Source organism: Lepidochelys kempii, chromosome 11 (genome assembly GCF_965140265.1).
Source record: "Lepidochelys kempii isolate rLepKem1 chromosome 11, rLepKem1.hap2, whole genome shotgun sequence".
Lineage (NCBI taxonomy): Eukaryota > Metazoa > Chordata > Testudines > Cheloniidae > Lepidochelys > Lepidochelys kempii.
This window is the reverse complement of record NC_133266.1, coordinates 66,288,634-66,311,465: the sequence shown is the minus strand read 5'-3', so window position 1 is coordinate 66,311,465 and position 22,832 is coordinate 66,288,634. Positions and strand designations below refer to the sequence as shown.

The 22,832-nt window shown below is 41.9% G+C and overlaps 1 protein-coding gene across 5 annotated transcripts in view; it reads left to right on the top strand.

Annotated features, from left to right (window-relative positions):
* Positions 1-22,832, top strand: part of ERBB4 (erb-b2 receptor tyrosine kinase 4) — a 972,415-nt gene that overhangs the window by 256,365 nt on the left and 693,218 nt on the right. The window lies entirely within an intron of this gene.

The window sequence follows — 22,832 nt, the reverse complement described above, 5'->3', positions numbered from 1 at the left end:
TAATTGCAGCTATTTCAAATCTGAATCCAACTCTGAGTTTCCCTAACATCATGTAAAAGATCATCTCAATATCGCAGAAGAGACAAGATGCTTTAAGGACTGAATCCACTCCTGCAGTATCAGGCAGGTTTTTCTGTTTCATCAACCAAAACTAAATTAAAGGAACATGCTTCAACCTTTCTACTACTCTGCTGTCCTACTCTGCCTGTTAAAAGAATGCATTATGTAGAATAACATTACGTTCAGGTACTGCCTGCCAGCCAGAGAAAGCCAGTCATGCTGCTGAACAACTCAAAGGGCCAAATTTCTTCCAAATCCACTAAACAAAGACAAAAGACCTGATGAAGAGGTAACAAGAATAATTGATTTTTTTAGTGTTGTACACAGAGCTGCTCTGTGCTATAGTACCCATTTGGTTGAGATTCTAGCCAAAAATCCCCCATCCAATTATGCAAAAGAGAGAATCTGTTTGTGGCTCAGATTCAGCAGAGGAAGAGAGTAAAGGAGAAGGCTTAACATATAAACCTGGATGTTTCTCCCTTTAGTCCTCCAGCTATAAGACTAAATTCTTATGAGATTCTTATGCTCTATTCAGGTTCTTAAACTGTATCCATCACTATGGTACATGAATGCATTAAAGGCCTCATCCACAGGCCACTGAATTCAGTGGGAATCTTTGTACTGATTTTGTTGGATCAGGCCCTAAATGATGTGACTAGCCTATGTCATGTGTGATTATTTCCCTCTTCCTCACCCTAGAAGACCTGGCAGGAGTTGCCCACCTGCCCTGTTGAAAATCAAGCTATAAATACTCTGATTATTCAGAATATACAAACTAATCCATTGAGTTTGACTCTGAAGTTAATAAAACTTTTTGGTATAGAATGTAAATAAACCAACCCATTTTAACACCTATCAATCTATCTTAGGTATTTATAAGGCACCTATCACTTTGGTATGCAAGTGCCAATTTAGTAACCTAGATACAGAATGTGAGCAACTAATATATATATATATATATATATATATATATATAAGCTTAAAATAAGGGATGAATTTGTGTGATGGGTTTTAACTATTTAAAGCCAATGGGCTTTCTGCAGCTGAATGCCTAGGCAAAACTTTAAAAATACTCTCAAACGTGCTTTAGGGAACTTTCAATTAAAAGTGTTATTAAAATAATTGTATTATCAGTGCCATTAAGGTTTGGCCTTATGCCAGTGGAATTCCAGGGAAACCTTATGTATGTGAGAGGGTTGACTAGCTGTTCCAAGACAGGCGAACTGGAAATATGGTATCTAGCAATGATCAATGCTATCACATTATTACAGAATTATGTTGAAAATAACTCCTGTCACTGCTGCGAGACACATATATGATTTCTTCTTTGTGATCAGCATGGCAGTGATGTTGGTATTTTGGCAAATCTAGATGGTCTGAGTGATTCCTTTAATGGGGTACCGCAAACCTGCACATCCATCTCTAATGGCATGTTTCAGAGCATGCTAGGTGTCATGGTATTAGAGTCTGCCTTAACAGGGAAGCATTTATTAAAGAAAACAGCTGCCGACTGGAGACAAATGAACACTGCCCCCACACACAACTTGAATTCCTGTTTTGTCCTCTTTCCTCGGGCCCATACCTTGCCTATGACTCTGCAACACGCAGAAGTCTAGAGCTTGAATAATATGCTATAAATCAACATATCACAACATTGGTTTATAACATATAGGGCCAAATTCAGCTCACCACCTTCAGGCAAGCAGTCCCACAGAAGGCAATGGGACTCTACTTAACGTGAATAAGACAAGGAGGATTTGGTCCTTAAATTGTAAATGTCTTATCACTCTTGTATTAGGTCCTGATCTTAAAAGGGGCACAGAGGTCCATCCTAATGGATTGGCAGGATTGGGCCTTAATCTGGACTCCAAAATTCAGTTTGGGCATTTTCTACGAATAAATTGAAAAAAAAAACCATGAAAAATAGATACCCCTATGAAACGAAAGGAAAATAGCTTTATTTTTGGAAGAAGCAAAAGTGTTTAGAAGCCTAATGCAAATATACTGTGGAGAGCTGTGCTGTAGGTAACTTTCCAGGGACATCATTTTTTAATATTAAATTTCAGTCTTGCAAGGTTTTTCTGTTTACTCAACTAATTTACTCTTCTGTTTACGTGCCGTAATTACATGCTACAAAAATCCAATTGCTTCAATTTAAGCTTCTATCTAGGTATGGCAACTGAACAAGCTGAGTGTTCTGGCTTTGTGATTGTGCGGACAGTCTGTTCCCAGTAAGAAGAAAAGGAGTACTTGCGGCACCTTAGAGACTAACCAATTTATTTGAGCATGAGCTTTCGTGAGCTACAGCTCACTTCATCGGATGCATACCGTGGAAACTGCAGAAGACATTATATACACAGAGACCATGAAACCATACCTCCTCCCACCCCACTCTCCTGCTGGTAATAGCTTATCTAAAGTGATCACTCTCCTTACAATGTGTATGATAATCAAATTGGGCCATTTCCAGCACAAATCCAGGTTTTCTCACCCTCCGCCCCCCCCCCCACACAAATTCACTCTCCTGCTGGTAATAGCCCATCCAAAGTGACCACTCTCTTTACAATGTGTATGATAATCAAGGTGGGCCATTTCCAGCAAAAATCCGGGTTTTCTCACACACACCCCCCAACACACACACACAAACTCACTCTCCTGCTGGTAATAGCTTAGATAAGCTATTACCAGCAGGACAGTGGGGTGGGAATAGGTATTGTTTCATATTCTCTGTGTATATATAAAGCCTGCTGCAGTTTCCACGATATGCATCTGAGGAAGTGAGCTGTAGCTCACGAAAGCTCATGCTCTAATAAATTGGTTAGTTTCTAAGGTGCCACAAGTCCTCCTTTTCTTTTTGCGAATACAGACTAACACGGCTGTTACTCTGAAATCTCCCTACAATGTGCATGATAATCAAGGTGGGCCATTTCCAGCACAAATCCAGGTCTTCTCACCCCCCCGCCCACACACAAACTCACTCTCCTGCTGGTAATAGCTCAGTGTGACTGAGTCTTTCATAAGGGAGAGGTACTTTCCTTTACAAATGAAGGACTTATCTTCCCATGCCCAAACCCCTGTGATACAGTCAACCTCTTTAGCTAAATGCTGCTTCTTTATTCCCTCCTGCTCACCCAAGAAAGCAGGTTGGGGGAGGAAATAGCAGACAAGCCTCCCAAAAACTCATTGCACTCCATCTCCTTTCTTTCATGTCCCCCTCCCACCCCAAAGGAAAGGAATTCCAAACCGAATCATTTAAAGGAAAAAAGAGATGGAAAATGAAAGCCTCCAGCTCTGAGTCACTCTATGTGTGAGATGGTGATTTTGAAAAAGAACTGTTCCTTTAAAGGGTGTTGGAGTTACAAAATGAAAACTGCTTTTGCATCAAAGGGTTCCATAAGGTCTATGGGGCTTGATTAGCACAATGGCTCTGTGTCCTAGTCTATGCAGCTTCAGTGGTTACTGCACCATAGAACATGAAGGTGACAGTCTGAGTCACGTTAGCCTCTGTGATTCACTGTTATCTTTACATTAAAGGGTGGTTAGAGCTATCCTGTTTTATTTAATTTGCAAAGACAGTTATTGATCATTTGGACACAAAAGGACTAGTGCAGAGGCTGCTTTGTCCCTGATGAAGAGCTCCTTCCTCATCACAAAGCATTTTTATGCAGAGGTGACTTGGAAAATCATTTTTCCTACTTGTAATATTTATTTAGTTATAATTACCTGAATTATAGCATCCATTGTTTATGACTTGGTGCTGAGAAAAACAGAAGAAGGTGTTAATTTGGAGTTGACAGGAAAGAAGCAAAGGAAACAGGCAATGAGATGTCAAATCTGTTTTGACTAGGAACTACTTTATCTTCAGATGCAGATGAAATTCACTCCTGTCAGCACTAGGCCCACTTAATGTTCTCAAATCAAGGGCTTTGTGTAATTATTTACTCCTTGTGGGAGTAGAGAATTGTCCCTCTAGCATCCAATTTTTGAACACAATTGCTGTTTTGGAGGTACTTCATGCAAACTATCATTGACTTCAGTGGGAGTGCTACATTCAGACAATTTGCAGGATTGGACTTTATTATGTAAATATTTTCTACTTGTAGTTTTATATGGGTCTTTAGGAGCACAAAATTGACATCACCAGCAATCATATAGTCCTTGTTGTAAATAATGGGTTCTTCTGATTATTTATTCTTTGAGACATTCATAGAGTGATAGATTCAAAGGGCAAAATGGACCATTGTGATTGTCTCATCTGGCCTCTTGTGTAGCACAGTCCACAGAACTTCCCCCAAATCATTCCTAGAGCAGATTTTTAGAAAAAAAATCCTTCTTGATTTAAAAATTGATGCTAATGGAGAATCCACCACGACACTTGGTAAATTATTCTACTGCTTAACTACTCTTGCCTTTAAAAATTAACCCCTTATTTCCATTCTGAATTTGTCTACCTTCAATTTCCAGTCATTGGATTGTGTTTCACCTTTCTCTGCTAGACTGAAGAGCCCATTATTAAATATTTGTTCCCCATGTAGGTATCTGTAGACCATAATCAAGTCAACTGCTTAACCTTCTCTTGTTAAGCTCAATAGATTGAATTCCTTGAGCCTCGCGCTGTAAGGGATGTTTTCTAATCTTTCAGTCATTCTCGTGGTTCTTATCTGACCCCTCTCCAATTTATCAACATCCTGCTTGAATTAATTGATGAAGATTAAATTTGGTTTATTAATCACAGACTAGGCTTCTTAGATGAAGCAGCTCAAACAGAAAAGGCTAACATAGCTGTTCTGGGGTACCAGGCCTGCCCACTCACTGATCCTACGACCCACAGGGCTTATATAGACTCTCTCTCCTTTGTTAATCCCATATTACAATTTCTGCAGCTAAGCTGCATAGCTGGTGTCATCCAGTCATTAACAAATACCAGCTTATTGTCAATGTCTTGTCTTACAAATGCCACTGAGCCCCAGATTTCCAGACGTAAAGGAACACTTTTTGTTCTACTTTAGCATGGGTTCCAAACAATTCTTTAACAAATTGCTGTTAAACGTTATATCTCATCTTGTGTGCCTTTTCATTGTTTTTTTTCCCTTTCATAATGTTTTATCTACTTATTTCTTTCTTTTGGTTACCATTACAATTTATAAATGGTTGTTCATATCTTACCTAGCAAGCACATATGTGATTAAAAACAACCGTATACAGCTAGAACAAAAAGTCATGCCTCAGAAACTTAATCTACTCAGTCATGTTCACTTTTGTTTCTTGATATTACTTGTGAGGGATTCTGGGAGTTTTTAGGCGTATGTGGCAGCATTTCACTAAAGGAAAGTTTAGTGAAGAATTATGAACCTGTTGAACAAACCTGGCAAAACTGGTTTTGATTTAATGCAATTATCTGCATTGAGCATCTCACAGTATGCAGCTAAGGATGGAGGCACTATGCATGTGTGTGCATCCAGCTTAGCTACAGACTAAGCACCATGGTTCCCTAAATTACTGCAAAGTGACTGGAATCCCTTTCTGGATTTGGCAGGGGATCTAGTAAGACTTTTCTCCTCCTTCAGCTCTGTTGCTTAACCTAGGTGAATGTACACAGGCCTGGGAGCCCAGAGGGACCTAAGTTTTGCTTTCATGTCTTTAAATCCCTGACCTTAGTGATCTGCAGCGAATAGCCCTCACTTAATGAAGACTCACACCAAATAGCATGTAATAGGCAAATATCATGACTCCCATTTTACAGATCATGTAACAATGTCAAAGAAAGATTTAGGAGGAAATTTTTCCCAGGTACTCAGTATTGTCTAACTATACTCCCACTGAAGTTACTGGTCTTTCACTAAACTTCCTCAGCAGAACTTGAGTACTCTTTAAAATGCAATGCTGAATGGCTAGTGCAGTCACATAGATCATTTCTGGGAGAACTAAGAATAGATCTCAGATCTCTGATGTGACACATTTATCTTAGCTGCTAGACAACAGTGCCTGTAAGAAAAATTGCTTCAAATGTATGTGCTTAATTATGTTCTCAGTATACTGAGGATATTCCATGCTTATTCACCTTTGCCCAGTTCCTTGAGGCTTACAGATGAAAACAATGCTATATATGGCAAGGAAATACTTTCTGAATCATTTACCTGAGCAGCACTGTCGGTTGTGAGGTAATATTTGACCTGTTTGTAGAAAAAAAAATGTTATAGCGTAATGGTTGAAGAATAGTGTGATAATGTAATTAAAGATGGTATCACAATGTATGTGCAGAAGAAGAAAGGGCAACAGTTGTGTGTACAGCCTCGATTTTAGCATTTCCTGACTTTAAGTATTTAATGGTGTAACCTTAGCGTGGTCAGATGTCTTATTTTTGACTGGAAAGTCAGGTTGAAAGGGGGACCTGATGATGTCCGGTCAGATCTACTGACCGGACTCCTGAAGTCCAGTTACTGTCGGCATAGGGAGGCACTGGGTCATCACCTGCTCCTGCCCCTACTCGGCCAGGGCCACCTCTTACCTGCATCGGGCAGTTGCATCTCCCAGCCCCGGCTCTGCAGGCGAGTCCCTTCCAACCCATGTGAGGGGGAGGGCGGAAAAGGGGAAAAGCAGTGAGCAATGGAGGGGGAATGGGGGACAGGGCCTCAGCGGAAAGGGACAGGGCAGGAACCAGGCCTCGGGGAGCAGGGCCTTGGTGGGAAGTGGGGGGGAAGGAGAGGTTCCAGCCCTCCTGCTGGAGTGTCTGGTTTTTAAATATTACGAAGTTGGCAACCCTATGTTACTTTCACATTCTCTCAGCAAATGTTTTTAAATATGGACTATTTATAATACAGAGGTGTCAACAGTGAAGAGGTTATGGCATAATCAGCTACAAAGATTCAAGTACATAGATGAAAAACAGGCAGTCTGAAGCACACATGAGCAATGTAAGAATAGCCCAGAGAATAGCAGGCTCTCCTGCAGTATCTTGTGTGTGGTTCTTTTACTTTCTGGGATAGAAGCAGGCAGTTCCACTTGGCTTAGTCATATTTTCCAGGCCACTGACGATAATGGCAGTGACTTTGGGCATGCAATGTTGTCTATATGCCTGTGGTAATTACCCAATTTATGTTAATAAGGACTAGGTAAAACTTGTGCTCTCCCTCCAGCACAATTAAAAATGATGGACAAAACTCAGCAAAATCAAGGGAAACACTTTGAGAGGGAGACACTTTAATGCCCTTTTCCATATTATTTCTCTTATGCTTTTCCAGACCCCATATAAGTAAGTTCCCAATTCAGCAAAGCATTTAAGTACAGCCTAATGTCCATCCCTGTTCAGCAAAGCCCTTAACCAGATACTCGTATCTCGGTGAAAGCAAGCACAAACCTCAAAGTTGAACATGTGCGTAGGTGCTTTGCTGAATTGAGGCTAAATGATCTCCAAGAGCTGGGCCAGTCCCAATGTGGAAAGCTACAGATTCTTTGGTGTTAATAAACAGGTGAAAAGAAACCTATCTAAAGCTATAACAGAAATACAAAGGAGTTCTACACCAAGAGCGCCCAGCGTTGGCCTAACCCTGCCCCCATTGAAGTCAGGGGGATCTGTACTGCATCTAAGTGACTGCCTCTTACTTTCAAGAAAAAAGAACGGGAGTACTCGTGGCACCTTAGAGACTAACAAATTTATTTGAGCATAAGCTTTCGTGGACTACAGCCCATTTCATCAGAGGCATAGAATGGAACATATAGTAAAAAGATATATATACATACAGAGAACATGAAAAAGTGGAGTAAGCAGCTAATTAATTAATTAATTAATCTCTTTTACGTAGAGACTGTCCAGTTTGGCCAATGTACATGGCAGAGGGGCATTGCTGGCACATGATGGCACAGACCACATTGGTAGATGTGCAGGTGAACAAGCCCCTGCTGGCGTGGCTAATGTGATTAGGTCCTATGATGGTATCATTTGAAAAAATGTGTGGACAGAGTTGGCATTGGGCTTTGTTGCAAGGATAGGTTCCTGGGTTAGTGTTTTTGTTGTGTGGTGTGTGGTTGCTGGTATTTGCTTCAGGTTGGGGGGCTGTCTGTAAGGGAGGATATCCACTTGCAGAGGCAGAGAAGGAAAGAAATTGCCTAATGTAAACTGTAACCTTTTTTGAGTGTATGTAGAGAGCCTTCCTTGTTAGTCACTTCTTTAATCAGGTTACTTTTCTCCCCCTCTCATTTTGACATTGGCATTGGAATTATTGTGATTGTCAGCACAGTCCAATAAATGAGATTTTGGAGGTGTTTCTCTCCACAGCATGGTTCAGCAGTGCCAGTGGAGTTCTGCATCAGCTGGATTTTATTGTGTTGTGGGATGGATAATCAGAAAGGCAATAGCAAAAGTCTGTAATTTTAAACATTTTGTTTAGTATGCTTGCTTCCTGCTCAACAGCAGTATAATGTCAGGGAGGGAACACAAGGGTGCGTGAGCATAGTAGTTGGAGTGCTAAATGTGTTGCACAAAAGCACAATGGCAAATGCTCAACAATGTGGTTGCATCAAAACAGAATAGATCACAAACTGCCGCAAATCGGTTGGGTTTGCCTTATTTTAGAACAAGCTTTTATCATGTTCCAGATGTCATTGATGGATATGATAGTGCGGGAGTTACCATCCGGCTAACATCCCTTTGTACTATACTGTAATAGAGCCGGACTCACCCGGCGGCGCCCCCTGCTGGTCGTCCTTCAGAATTAGCTCACCAGCCTCCGGAGTGCCATCTGCCATCTGGTGATCCGCCTGTCACTGGCCCCCGTGCCCAGACCCGGTGCCCTTTTGTCTGGGGTGCTGCCCCTCTGGCAGCAACCCCTCAGTCTCGGGATCTCCCCACCCAGGGGAAACCCCCGCCCACTATCCCCACTTCAACTCAGTCTTGGCTACTGCCAATCCTCACTTAGCCCCACTCCCTTGGCAGACTGCAATGTATCAGCCACTCATCACAGGCGAAGGGGTTTGGACCTGCTGCCTCTGTCTACCTGTGGGCTGCCCCCTTGCGACCCCAGAACCTAATAGGCCCTAATCTAGGCCTCGCAGCCTGGGGGTTTCCAGGCTGGAGCTCCCCTGGCCTTTCCCCCTCAGCCCTGCTCCAATCTAGGTATCCCCCTCAGGTCCCTACAGCCAGGCCCTTCCCTCTCTGAACACAGAGAGAGACTCTGGCTAAGCTTCAGCCTAGCAGCCCCTTTATAGGCCTAGCTGCAGCCTGATTGGGGCATGGCCCAGCTGCGGTCATTTCCCCAGTCAGCCTAGCTTCTCTTGCCCTCAGCCCTGGCTCTCTCCCAGGGCTGGCTTTTAAGCCCCACAGGGCAGGAGTGGGTAACCACCCCGCTACACATACTTATTGGATATTCATTTCCTGGTTAATGTTAGGATCTTTTGTTTTAATCTGCTTCTAAGACAGCTCTCAGAGTAAGTAATGATCCAATTATAAATTGAATTTATTGCTCTGATTATATGCTATTTAAACCGACAAATCATCAGTGAACTTCTCCTGTCAATCACATACAGAAGGAATGCACTGCATTGCCACAGAGGATATCTATGTCTGGGAATGAACATGGACTTCAGTGTCATCGGGTCAAAAGTGTCTGTCTATACTGAGGGATCATGCACGGTCTTAGGGGAGGGTATCAATTTCTGTAGAGTAGCAGCCATGTTTGTCTGTGTCTGCAGAAAGAAAAGGAGTACTTGTGGCACCTTAGAGACTAACAAATTTATTTGAGCATAAGCTTTCGTGAGCTACAGCTCCAGTGAGCTGTAGCTCACGAAAGCTTATGCTCAAATAAATTTGTTAGTCTCTAAGGTGCCACAAGTACTCCTTTTCTTTTTGCGAATTCCTGTAGAGCATCTGATGCAGGTATTTCTGGCCTTTCCACCTGCACCGGATAAAAAGGTGATAATGCAATGGTGGGATTAAAAGGAGGTGTGAAAAAACAAGGACTGCTGCAGAGACTCCCCCAAAGAGCCCGGGCACAGGAGGCTCCCTGGCTCTGGTTGTCCCCGGCTGCAGCCATGTGATCTCTCCATCCTGCAGCTGGCTGAATAATGAATGAACCCAAGGGCTGGAAGCAGAGCGCAGCACCCTGGGCACGGAGCACAAAGCCACCCCTCCATCCTGCAGTGTGCGCACAACACTCGCGCCCCAAGCTGCTTCATCCCCCAAAGGCCAGCGCGTGTGGATCTGCACGCTGGAGAGGAGGCAGCCTGCAGGAGAACCAGCCCAAGAGCGAACCGGGTGGGGAGCAAGGGGTTTCTGCACAGTCACACTCCCAGGTCCTGCTCACATTGTGCTCCTTAGACCTGCCACCTTTCAGCTCCGCTAATCTCTGAGGCAACTCTGATTCTCTCTCCAACTGCGCTTAGGGGTGGTCGATTTGCTTGCAGAGGGGGCTGTTTGCTGCAATCCATTCTGCCTTCATGGATTTCCCAACACTGGGCCCCTTCCAGCAACATCTCCACTCCGGTGAGTCGTTCCCTCTTAGCGAAGGCTGAATTATGCAGTGTGTGATTCTGCAATCAACTACATTTCATTACATTGTTCCAGCGGAGGGGACAGTCACACCAGGTACTATCTACTGTAAATTGCATGCCCGACACAACAGACTTGATCCATACAAAGCAAGTGGTTACCACAATGGCACTCAAAAGCTAACGTTTAGAATCATGTGAACGTCTTCCACCTCACAAGAAGTAAAAACTAAAAACTGAAGGGGAGCATTTTGTTTTTAGAGAACATAAAATATATTTAATTCAAGCAATAAATCTGATTTTTTGTTATTACTACAGTTAAACCTAGCCTATTTTAACCATTTGTACTGAATGCTTCGGTCACTTTCTTACCGGTACGCCGTACCAGCCCGTACCAGCTTACTTTCACCTCTGGTGCCATCTCAGTGGACTTTTTCATACAATGTTCTCTAGTCTTCCCTGTCTACTTCGGATATCTCTAGCCGTATCAACGGTGTGTCCAATTATCAAGCACGAATGGGAACCCCCAAATAATAGGAGCTGGATTTTCATGGTGGGATTCAGTGGGAACAGAGTGATTTTGAAAATTTCACTCTTAGGCTACACCTTTACTAGAGCTGGAAGGAGTAAGTTCCAACTCGAGGAGATATACCTGCGCTCTCCTCAGGCTAGTGCCCTAAAAATAGACGGGTGGCCACACAGGTGCAAATCGCAGGAGGGGTGAACTGCCCCAGGTATGGTCCTCTTTGAGACGCTAGATATGTCCTTGAAAGCCTAGCTCCTCCCACTGCCCATACCGCTGGTGCTATACTTACCGTTTCAGTAGGTTGGGTTCATTGGAGCTCTTGCGGGTACGTCTACGGAGCTGGAATTGACACCTCCAGAGCGAAGTGTAGCTGTAGCCTTAGTGGAAACAGAATTTACCCGTTCACAATCCTGACTTGCTTGGTGGGATGGCGTTGTACTCTATCGTCTGTGTGCTTCATTTTACTACAGGAAAATTCACATTTAGCATTTATTTATTGTTATGCTGTTGGCATTATCCAATCATTGCACCAAACCTGCGTAATCAGTATTGTAAACATTTCTGTGGAATATTTCATACCTATTTTCTAAGAGCAGATCAGAATATTCCTTCTTTCAAAGCTTAGAATAGCCAATATTTTGCTTACCAGAAAAATCTTTCCTACCGGAAAGAACAAAATTTATTAAGGAATTTTATCAGCTTTTTTTTTTTTTTACATAAAGGAAAATTATTAATGAAATGCATGGGATTAACAAAGTGCTGGCAGTACCATGGCTGCATGAAAAGCCCAAGGCCCTAAGAAATTTGAATAACTCAGGAGGTATTTGACTGAAGGATTCCTGAAAACAAACAATATTCAAATTTTATTAAATGGAAACAGTCCAAGAAATGGTTCTTTCCTGCTGCTGTCTTATTCAGAATATTGTGTTCCAGCAAAATGCCAATGCATATTGCTACAACCTAACTCCATCTCTCCTGTGACCAGATCTAAATGGATGAGTCATTTTGTTTCAGTGGCTTGGGCGGGAGACACTTACTCTCTAACCAAAATTTATTTACCTACTTTCTGGAGGTAGGTATTTTAAATATATATATATATATATATATATATATATATATATATATATATATCTTGAAGTGACATTCCAGAATAATTGAATCTCTTTCCACCTAGCAGGTGAGCCTGATAATTGTAGATTAAGTATCCTTCCTACTTTTGGTCTGGAAAGTCAAGACAGAAAGCTTTGTTTAAGGAAGGTGGATTTCCCTATTTACCAGCATTCCTGCATTGGAAGGAAAGACCTTTGTAATTCTAAAAGAGCTAACATTTATTGAATGAATGAATATGAATTACATGAATTAACACTGTAAAATGGATCCCCAAGTAATGTGTGGATTTTTAATGGAGCAGGTCAATTATATGCGTTGAACAATACGATGAATGTTGTGATACTGAATAAATCAATTTGATTTTTATTGATCCCCTTGTTTATTGAGTGTGAGGAGGATATATAATACAAAATACCCCATTAAAATACCACAGTAAAAGAACTTGAAGGTTGCAATGTCAAGCACTAAAAAGTTAGGAAGTGCAGAAATTAAAGTTGCCCGTGCAACCTTAGTTCTGCACTCTTGTGCATGTTCATTATGAGACAGTTTTTAATTACACCACCACATACTGGTTTCTCTCAAACAAACCACTTACTCTTTCAGTCTCCAATTCAGCAAGGCACTTTGTTATTGGCAAGTGCTTAAGCATATGAGTAGATGTGCTAAAGCACAAGTTCAAGGGAACGACTCACTCGCTTAAAGTTAGGCACATGCTTAAGTACAGCCTCTTTGCACAGGGGGTTATAATTTTTAAAAAGACCATTTACATTTCACATTTCAAATGTTTTGAAACAGTGTTTTGTTGATAAAATGTTGATTTGAAGTGACATTTCATTGAGAAAATGCTGATTCAAAATATTTCAAGATTTCTCAAAAAAAAAAATCAGTTTTTTTGGGCCGGTGTTCGTATGTTACCTGTTGTGTTAATCCGTAGTCTTTCCAGTGGCTCTCTTTGTCTGTACTTTTATCCTGGCAGAGTGGAAAAGCAAAATTAAAGCACAACAAAAAGCCACATTGCAGATTATCTTCTATAATTGCATCTTGTTCAAAGCAATAAGATCACATATGAGATCACATCACAGCAATGCTCTATCCAACATTTTAATCGTATGTGGTGCCCAGAGACTGAATTTCATTTTTCTTGCTTCTCTTTTATTTAAACTTGCAGCAAAAGGTTTGTTTCTACTTTCAAACATAAATGGCATGGAGCAAAATGTAAACTGAAGCTTTGCTGCTTATTTAATTTCCAAACAAACAAACAAAAGCAATCTCAGGAGAGACCGTTTGTTTGAAATTTGAATTTCCCAAACCAAATATAAGTGTAGTATATGTCCTTTGGCTGTTCTGTACAGGAGATTTATGTGAAGTGGATGCTTTGGGGGTGAGGAGGAGAGAAGAGCTGAAAATACAGACGTGAGTTTTAGGAGCTGCAGAGATGACTTTTTTTTATTTTTGCAAAATAATTTTCCATAAGTTGTGTAAACTTTTCCTAGATAAATACTTCTAAAAGATAGTCAGTGAAACACGCATAGCAACAATTACTTGTGCTTACCCTTAGTGGGAGCCAAAACAAACAGCCAACTGATTGATGTCAGCACTTAAAAAAAAATCTAATTTTCTTCGATAGCAAAAGAAAGGAACATTACAGAATAAAGAAACAGATTTAGGTTGGACTTTGTGTGATATCTTCATTTATGGAATAGGGATTCAATCGTATAAGACATTGAGGACTCCAGATCCTTTCCAGGCAAGCTCTTACTCATGGGCTTAATTTTAAATATTGAAGTCTATGGGTCCACTCACCTGGTTAAAGTTAAACCCAAGCTTAAATGTTTTGTTGGATTGGTGCTTGCAGGATTGATTCCACCTCAACTGCTCTGTGTGTAATCTTATATATATATACTCTGTGTGTGTGTATGTGTATAGATTATATAGTATATATCTATATATATCATTGTGTGTGCATCCCCCTTTCTGGATATTATGAGAGTGAGTGTGGGGGGAAATAGTTTACCCACTTCTCATTTGGGGAATATGAAGTTTAGGTTAGTTTTCCCACTTTGTTTTTTTTACCACTATACCACTGTTTAATCTGTACCAGCCTAGACCACCAAGTATCTCTCTGCTCTGTGCCTCTCTGTGGGTGAAATTCATCCCTGTATATAGGGCCATTAAAAACCCTGGTGCACCAATTAATCCCTGCAATGGGATTTAAGCAGTGCCATCAGTCTTGTGCTGGCCCTCTGTATAGAATTTATGTTCATCCTATGCGCTTTTATAACGGGCCTTCCATTATAACGTATAAATATCAGGTATATAAAAATCACAGGTATATTCTATCTTCAGAATCCCTCCTTTGTTGTCCCTGCTTTCCTGACTGGACTCCCTTTAGGGGCATCAAGCCAATCTGCAGCTTGGCTACTGGGAAAAGGCTAGTGCAAGGAAAATGAGTCAAGTTCTTCTGCAGAAAGGCTGTACAAACTGGTAGATCTTAAGAAATACCATACATTATGGATAAGGCCTGAGTTTCTTTACCTTTATAACCAGCATGCACTAGCTGCCATGCAGAGGGCTTCAGTGCAAACATTCTTACTCCTTCCCTAGGAAGGCGTTTCACGGAGGTTGTTAGTATACATTCTTTCCTTGTATTGCATCGAGTAGGCCTTTAGAAGAACAAGTGATAGAGAAGTTCTGAGCTCTTGCGGTATTAAGGTGCAAATACGAATGCTCCTATCCTAAACTGAAAACCAAGCTACAGTACAGTTTCAATCCATCCCCAGCATATGCCATTAGAAGTCTGTGTACAGTCGGAAGAGGAGAGTAGACCTCAGATTTAAAGGTAATTTAGAGCTCCATTGACTTGTAAGATAAAATGATCATTTCAGTTTATTTCATTCCTCTGGTCACTAAGGGTGGGTGAGTCAGCACAAAGGAATATTAATGAACTTAACCCACCCACAATCTTTGCTTAAAGCTTGAACCCAATCATGGCTAAGGAAAACAGCCCTGCCTCTGAGGAGGAGAGCTGAAGTAAGCTTCATTATGCCTCTGTTGAAGTCAATGGCAAACCTCCCATTGACTTCAGTAACAACAGAAATGGAGCCTTGGGAGAGGGAGGTTCCTAAGCCCTATTAGAGAAAGTGAGTTTCTATTGCAGTTAGAGGGACAATTACTGTGTTTTTTATATTCTTCCTCTCCCACCCAATGGGAAAGTCAATCCCTGTGGCATAGTCTTCTTCCTTTCCCTTCTGTGTGTCACACTAAGATGTTTGCAGTGTTGTAGCCATGTTGGTCCCAGGATATCAGAGAGACAAGTTTTTTTTCTACAGTCACCATCCTGCAGTATCACCCTCCCGTGATTCTTTCCACTGACATTTTTTTCAACGGAAAATTGGATTTTTGACTCGAAAATATTTGCAGAAAGTATCTGATTTTTCTCTCTGTCTGTATATTCCACTGGAAAAACAAAAACCTGAAAAGCAAAAACTTTTCAGTTTTCAGCTGGAAAAATTCTGCTGAAACTTTCTGTGAAAACATTTATTTTTGGGGGGAATTTTCTGCAAGGGGAAAAAATTTCTGATCGGCTCTACTTGGAATAACTTGAAGGGGTCACTGTTAAAGAATATTTAATGTGGTAATGATATTTCTCCCTCCCCCTAGTGTTAGCACATTTCTAAAGAGATTTCCTTGTTTTCCTTTTCTCTCTCAATATCTCCTTCTGATGAGTATAAGCACCACTGGACCGAAGCCACTTGAGAGGGAGTGCTGTGTGTGAGCATTTCATAGCCATAAGCTTTCTTCCCAAGAGATCAAACAAGCATGTCTCGACTGTCACATGCCTCTGAAGCAGACACGTCCTCTGTGGTAGTTCTGGGCTCTCTCTTCCCATGTGCTTGTGCAAAACACTCCTGCCAGAGTTACACTGTCTGATGGGTTTCAAAACGCTTGCATGTAACACATTTTTCAGCTTTTATTTTTCTGTGCTATTGGAAATGCTCCGGGATATTTTTTTTTAAAATCATTAGTCTCTTTGTTACATTGTCTTTCATATAAATTATACCTAGATTACATATAAATGCCTGACCCTGCAGGTTATTGTTCAAGTGACTAATCCTTACTTGCAGGCCTCATGACTTGGCTTTGAGATCACTAGTCCCATATTAGATTGTAAACTCTTTGGGGCAGGGACAATTGGTTTCCTGTATATGTATACAGCACCTAACACAATGGGCCCCTCATTGGGTTTTCTAGACATTACTTCAGTACAAATAGTAAATAATAACTGCACTCCTGTAACTACTTGGATGAGCAAAGCTATGTAAGATTGGAACCTAAATGCAAGCTTAAATTGGCATATTGGCCTTTGACTGAATGGCGCTATGGTGACTTTTCCTGGCTGGAGATTTGTCCCTGAAGCTTTGAATTTTGTTTTCCCTATAGCATCCATTTGATATTTATCTGGAAGCTGGAATGAAAGGAGGGTCCAGGGGTGAGGGTGCTGGCTTGGAACCTGAGACCTAGGTTCAGTTTCCTCTCTGTACCTCAGTTCCCCACCTGTAAATAAGGATTAATAATAGCCCTGCCCAACCTCCCAGGGTTGCTGTGAGGGTAAATATATTGAAATGTGAAGTACTCACACACTGTGGTAACAGGGACCATATAAGTCCACCCGGGGTAGGTACAGTAGATAAAATTGGAATGTAGTTCTGAAAACCAACCCTATATCGCAGTTGCTAGAGATTATAAAAGATATTGTCAACTAAAAAATCATTCCTCTGCTTGAGACTTCATTACAGCACCTTTAATAAAAAAGTGTGAAAAGCAGCACCTTAGATCATTCTACCTAAAACTGTTTCGAGAGAACATTAAGGTGGGTGAGGTAATATCTTTTATTGGACCAACTTCTGTTGGTGAGAGAGACAAGCTTTGAAGCTACACAGAGCCCTTCTTCCTTGTTTCTCTAATATCCTGGGCCCAACACTACTACAACAGCATCACATACAACATCGAGAGGAATTGATTTTTATTTCATTTTTATTATATTTGCTGGTTGGTCGGCATTTTGGTCCCCATTCTGTAATTAAAGGGACTATTCACAAAGTACTGCTCCCCCTGAGCAGGAGTGGCTGAATCTCTGGGTTCTTTGCCTTTGGACTGTTTTCCCGTATAATCAGTTTGTTTGTTTGGGGGTCTTTCAGGCAACACCAGGGAGAGAAAAACTTAAAAAAAATATAAAGCTGTGATTGTAAAAGAATAAACACTTATAGGCTTAGTACCCAAAAGTGACTAGCTTTCAAGCTGATGGTGTCTTTTTTTAAAGACTGTTCATCTCATAAATATGTTTGTTACATCTTACTTAAGTATTTGGTTTTTCAGCGCAGCACTCAGCATCCTGCTTTTAAACCAAGTCATTTCAACATGACAACCTATTCTTAGCTTATTGTGCAGTAGTTACTGTTAGGGCTGTTGGCGTCTCTGATATTAGCTTATTCCTTTACTATGCCACTGCATTAATATGAGGAAAGCAGGCACATTGGGCACTGAATGTTTCTCCTCTTTCAGTTAGAGATCCCTCTTCTTTAAGAAGGAAAATAGATTAAACAGCTTGACAATCAGCAGTACATTGTCATTCTCCGATGTGATAGCCGCTAAATAAACAAAATTGTGAATTCATGAAGAATCAGTGTCATGAGTCGTTCCGAGATATTATTGGCTGGCTTGAATATTACTGCCCTTTGGGGTTTAGTTCAAATTATGGATTCCACGCAGAGCGGACTGAGCCAGCAAAACCTGGCAAAGGACAGCTGGTGAGGGAAAGAAAACATAGCAAGAAAGTACAAGATTTTTATTACCATTTAGGAAACTGCAATTTTAAAATAATGTTTTGGAGGTTTTTTTTCCTTTGTGCTGTGATCTGTATAGGGAGATCCAGTGTTGTTGTCTGCATTTCACTCTAGTCTGGACAGTGTTGATCTAGTTATTTAATGAGTGGATTTGTGTGAAATTGGCCTTCGGGCTCCCAGACAGTGGCTCTGAAAACACAGTAAGCAGTAGCTCTTGCAGCCTGCAGGGGTGGTTATGATTTTTTTATCCCTGATTTTGGGATGTGCCATTCAGACAGCATAAAATAAATCCTCCTATCCAAGTTGTATCCATTTCAAAGAGTTTACATGCGCCAGACTCAAAGCCCTGCATATCATAGGTTGGATGATTATGCAAGCAAACTCGAGACACATAAAAAAATCATTGCTGGTATGTAAGTTGCCAGGCAAACATAGAGATACAGTGTAGATGATCAGTAGACATCAAGCACAGTTGGACTAACTGTGGCTGAAGAGTTGGTAGTGAGTGGTAACCAGCTGAAGTCAAGATGCCCCTTCTTATCCTGGCAGAATTTTGGAGGCAATCCCTCTGCTCTCAGCATTGTTACTTAAAGATACATAGGAGATCTACTAATGTAGTAGAAAGGCCAGCTTTGTACAATACCAATGTAGAAACAGTACCAACTACCATTAATACAGTTTAAAACCATAAAACCCTTTTGGGAAGAATAAAACCAATCAGAATAAAATAAAATGAAATCACTTAAAATTTTTTTCAACCATTGAAGAATATTTTGGGTCAACTCTTTGCCGTGTGTTGTCAGGGTGAGTTAGAGAGGAAAGGGGCACAGAAAGCCCCTTCTTCCATCTTTTATTTTGACTATTGGTATTATAGGGGCACCGATGGGTTCCAACTGAAATCAGAGCCGTATTTTGCTGAGTGCTATACAAATACACAGAGAGAGAGGCAGTTTCTGTCCCACAGTGTTTACATGCTAAATAGACAAAACAGAAGTAGGTTGGAGGGGAATCAGATCAGTGGCTAGAATGTAACCCAGGTCTCTTGATTCCAGTCCAGTGCTCCACCCACTGCCCGTGCTCCCAATCTAGGTTCACTTCACATCCGTAATGCAAAATATCTAGAAAACACTCATAGATTCATAGACTCATAGATATTAAGGTCAGAAGGGACCATTATGATCATCTAGTCTGATCTGCACAATGCAGGCCACAGAATCTCACCCACCCACTCCTGCAAAAAACCTCTCACCAATGTCTGAGCTATTTAAGTCCTCAAATCATGGTTTAAAGACTTCAAGTTGCAGAGAATCCTCCATCAAGTGACCTGTGCCCCATGCTAGAGAGGAAAGCAAAAAAAACCCAGGGCCTCTTCCAATCTGCCCTGGAGGAACATTCCTTCCCGACCCCAAATATGGTGATCAGCTAAACCCTGAGCATATGGGCAAGATTCACCAGCCACATACCCAGGAAAGAATTCTCTGTAGTAACTCAGATCCCACCCCATCTAACATCCCATCACAGGCCATTGGGCCTGTTTATCATGAATAGTTAAAGATCAGTTAATTGCCAAAATCATGTTATCCCATCTTACCACCTCCTCCATAAACTTACCAAGTTTAATCTTGAAGCCAGACAGGTCTTTTTCCCCCACTGCTTCCCTTGGAAGGCTGTTCCAGAACTTCAGTCCTCTGATGATTAGAAACCTTCGTCTAATTTCAAGTCTAAACTAGTTGGCATGTCCCACTTTTCACATCTAACTTTCCTGCACGGCCCCCATGGGCCTGTGCGTTGAACCCCAGCCTGGTAGTTCCTATCATGTAATACTCAGCTGCTCTCTTTTAAAGGATCGGTAGTATGCGTTTCAACATGTCTGTCCGGTCCTGCCTCTCCTGACCCATCCTGTCCTGTACCTACAGTTACATTAAGTCCACCCCTAGCTAGCTGGGTTTGGGCAAGGATTAATGAGCCCTAAATATATAGGGCCTAACTCTTGACTGTCTTATGCACTCATCCTATGCAAAGTAGATGTACCATGCTATCACCAGTGTGAATGGAGAATTCTGAGTGGATAGCCTTTAACACTGACTTTGAATAGGGGCTAAATAACTACCCAAGCTGCAAGGCAGTGGAGAATCAGGCTCATAACTTTTAAAGATGAGTCCAGCCACCTGCCTGGCAACAAATCATCATCATTCCACTCAGCCTGTTGTGTTGCTAACTAATTGCAAGGGAGTGACTTACTCAAAAACCATTGCATAAGGCCCTGACTCAGCCCAGTGGGGAATGCTCCCTCCAGAGCTGTGCGTTCGCTAAACCTGGGCGTGATGGATAATCCCTTCTGCCATGTCTCAAGAGCACCATTTACTACAATATGGAATCACAAATACAGGGTATATGCTGGCCGCTATTAAAATTGGGTAACGGACCATGACATCCATAAATGAGGTCTTGTGATATTAACAATAAACAAAGTATTTCAGGCAGATGAACATCATTCTGTCAGTGGTATTAAAGGAAAGGAATGCAAAATTACACAGATGGTTTTCAAGGAGTCATAAGAAGTTAATTGAAACATTTTTTAATTAGTTCTGTAGTGAGGGGATGTACGCACAAAGCAGTAGGCATTGGGATGGTAGGGATACGTGTTTAGATTTTAGGCAGGTGAAGCTAAACAAGAAGTGGTCAGCAGGACCAGCTATAAAGAGCAATGGATTGATTCCTTGCTGTCCTCACTGGGGCTTCACACCTACCCAGAACAGGGATGCTCGGTTCTAAGGTAAATCATCCTGAGGAGAGCAGGGAGAGGAGCCTGGCTTTTTCACCCTGAGGAAAGGGTGGCATAGCTGTGGCCCCCTGCGGGAAGCAACAAGGAACAATGCTGCAGTCCTGCCCTGAGGAAACTGGTTTCTTTCAACCTAGCCTGATGGGTGCCTTTTTCGTTTCTGTGGCTATGGAGCTAGCCAAGTACACAATGCATCCTGACAGCCTAGGAAGAGTCCATCGTTGTCCCTGTGGTATGCTGAGTGTGAAAGACTAGAATAGTCTGAGTGAAGCTCATAGGCATATGGCATCTGATTCTGAGTGCTTTCTCTCCAGCCCTTCTAGCTGAGCTGTAGTCCCTCCGTTCAGCCTTGCAGCCTGCTCAGTTCCTCCAAAATCAAGAAAGTATGAATGTGTACTACACAAGACTGTTAATAGACAGTGCTTTTGTCATAAAGATTCCTTTCAGATGAGGTAGGGTTGCTATACGAATGTATGGGAAAAATTAAATACTCAGCACTCACTGGAGAAGAGAGCTGAAATCTGAAAGTGGGTTGCTGGAAATTTGGTAACAACAGCCCAGATACTGTGAAATATTAACATTAATCTGAGCTGATCCTGTAGATTGTGTGTGGTGTTTGCATCTCTCAGTATGCCATATGCAGTCTACGAAATGCAGGAAGTGCTTTGGGATCCTGCAGGATGAAAGGGGCACTATTTAAATTACTCCTACGATATTATTTGTCTAAAAGTAGCACCTCAGGGGCACAGCCAAGATCAGTTCTTCATTGCACTAGGTGCTGTACAAATGAGCAGTAAGATCACTCCCCACCCCAAAGAGCTTACAGTCTAAACAGACAAAGGGTCAGAGAGCAAGCAGAGGCATAGAGGGATAAAATGACTTGACCGAGATCCCCAGCAGGTCAACAGCAGAGCTAGGAATAGACCTCAAGTTGCCTGATTACCAGTCCAGGGTCCTATCCCTCTGATCATGTTGCCTCTCAATTAGTGCAGTTCCCATTAGACACATGTCCACATTAGTAAGCCACTACCATAACTGGCATTCATTGACACCTTTGTCTGCAAGGCACTAAATTGGCATGGAAGCTGCTTGAGGTTAGGACTGATGCACACGGCATGGGAAGACCGCACTATTTCTGCTTGTGCTCCAAATGTTCTATGGACTTCAGTGCCCCAGGCCTATCCCTCTGGCGTTGATCAAGGGCACTGAATTCCCTTACATTTCCCCACTAAATCAATTCCTGCCAACTACTTTGATTTATAGCTGCCTGTCCTGAAACAGGGAATAGATGAGTATGGAATCTACTAAAGAGAGCAAAGAGCACAGGCTTTATGACAGCAGTGGTATCAAGCCCCAGCGCGTGGAAAGTCTTGCCATTCATTGTGTAAAAGTTAAGTTTGGTTGTAACAAAGAAACTCATGTCTGGGCGATAGCACACAATGCCATTTGAATGGATGGTAGGAGACTTGCTCCGCTGAGGATAAATAAGTGTTATGTAGTCGAACGGGAGGTATAGCAAAAACAGTGAAAACGCTTAGTCATTCTGTGGTCTAGCTGAGCTGTGCTGGTGGCGTGGCAGTGACTGGCACTGAAAGGGTGACTTCAAAACACCTTTGCACTCCCCTGATCCCGGAACTGGCCTGGTACCAGTCTGGACCCCCAGCATAAGTTAAAGCAGCCTTCATGCTTGTCTGCCTCTGCCCCCATAGGGCTGGTCCTGCATCTGGAGTTTGGTGTTGAGCCACTACATCTGGATAAACGCCCTACTCTAGGAACCAGAAAAGAGGTTTGCGTAGGAGTTGCTATGCTGGGCTCTAAGCCATGTGAAAATTCCACTACACCACAGGAATTCATACATACTAGTAGCCAGTTAAGCTGGCTTTTTAGTGGCTTTGTGCTATGGCGACCAGAATCTGGCCCTTAGCGTATTGACAGGACACACGAGTAATAAGTGAGGTGGAGGTCAGGGGATTAACCCAATTTGTTAATTCCAAATGTCAGAGTTTGCCAACTTCAACAGGCTAAAACT